Genomic DNA, 1010 nt, shown 5'->3' on the forward strand with positions numbered 1-1010 from the left:
AGGAGCTAGAAGCAATGGCTGTACTTAAGGTGCTATAATACACTCCAACTCCAGGTATTATAATCACAAAGAACAACATGATGTATCTTAAAATATTTTGCACATTTATTACAACTATGGTATTTCTTAAAGACCTGGCTTTGAGTTTTCAAATGAGACATTATTGGGGCTGGGGAGATGGCTCAGTAGAATAAGTGCTTCCTTGCTAAGCACAAGGGCCTGAGTTCAATCCCTGGTTCCGGAAAAAAAAAAAAAAAAAGATAGTAAGAGAATAAAAATGATTAATACATTGCATATCATTATTTCAAATTAGTTACTCAGAGTACAAGACATCGGCATTTTAATCACCTAAACAATATTAGCACAAACCTTTCTTTTCAACAAAGAGAAATTAGTTGCATAAACTGTTTTAAGTTCCTTAGAATAAGTAAGATCCAAAATGCACAATAGCTATTGTGTAATGGGAAGAAATTATACAAAAGGAAAGAAATTCTGGGATGGGGAAAGGAGAAAAGAAGGGAGGAAAAAGCCTTTTCTATTTTTAACTATAAATAAGGTTTTTATCTTCCTTTGAAATCCTCAAGCTCAAATGCAATTTTGTGACACATTCTATGCTTTGCATAATGAGACCATCAACACTGGCTTTTGTGATAAGCCATCAACATTTTTACTGACTTTATTAAATTCTTCTAAACTTGAAGAGTTTCTATAGCAGGAGCCACATCAAGATCAGAGACAAGACAAATCAAATGATTTATATGGTTGCCTGTAAGATATTTTTTCAGTTCCACCCAAATCTTCTCTCCTGATATTCCACCCAAGCCTTTTGCATCTTCTGCAATTGCTTCCAATATCTCAGGTTTGTTTATAATTCTGCCATAAAACTTGAAGAGCCTTAAATTTTGAAGACAATCTTCCTGGGCTGGGGATGTGCCTCAATGGTGCAGGTCCTGCCTGGCAAAAACCATGTCCTGAGTTTGATCCCCAGCACCAAAAAAGGAAATAGTTTT

At 35.1% G+C, this 1010-nt stretch overlaps 1 pseudogene; it reads right to left on the reverse strand.

Annotated features, from left to right (window-relative positions):
• LOC101590361 overlaps positions 1-1010 on the reverse strand; it is a 2080-nt pseudogene that overhangs the window by 443 nt on the left and 627 nt on the right.

Source organism: Octodon degus, unplaced genomic scaffold (genome assembly GCF_000260255.1).
Source record: "Octodon degus isolate 3935 unplaced genomic scaffold, OctDeg1.0 scaffold00091, whole genome shotgun sequence".
Classification (NCBI taxonomy): Eukaryota; Metazoa; Chordata; class Mammalia; order Rodentia; family Octodontidae; genus Octodon; species Octodon degus.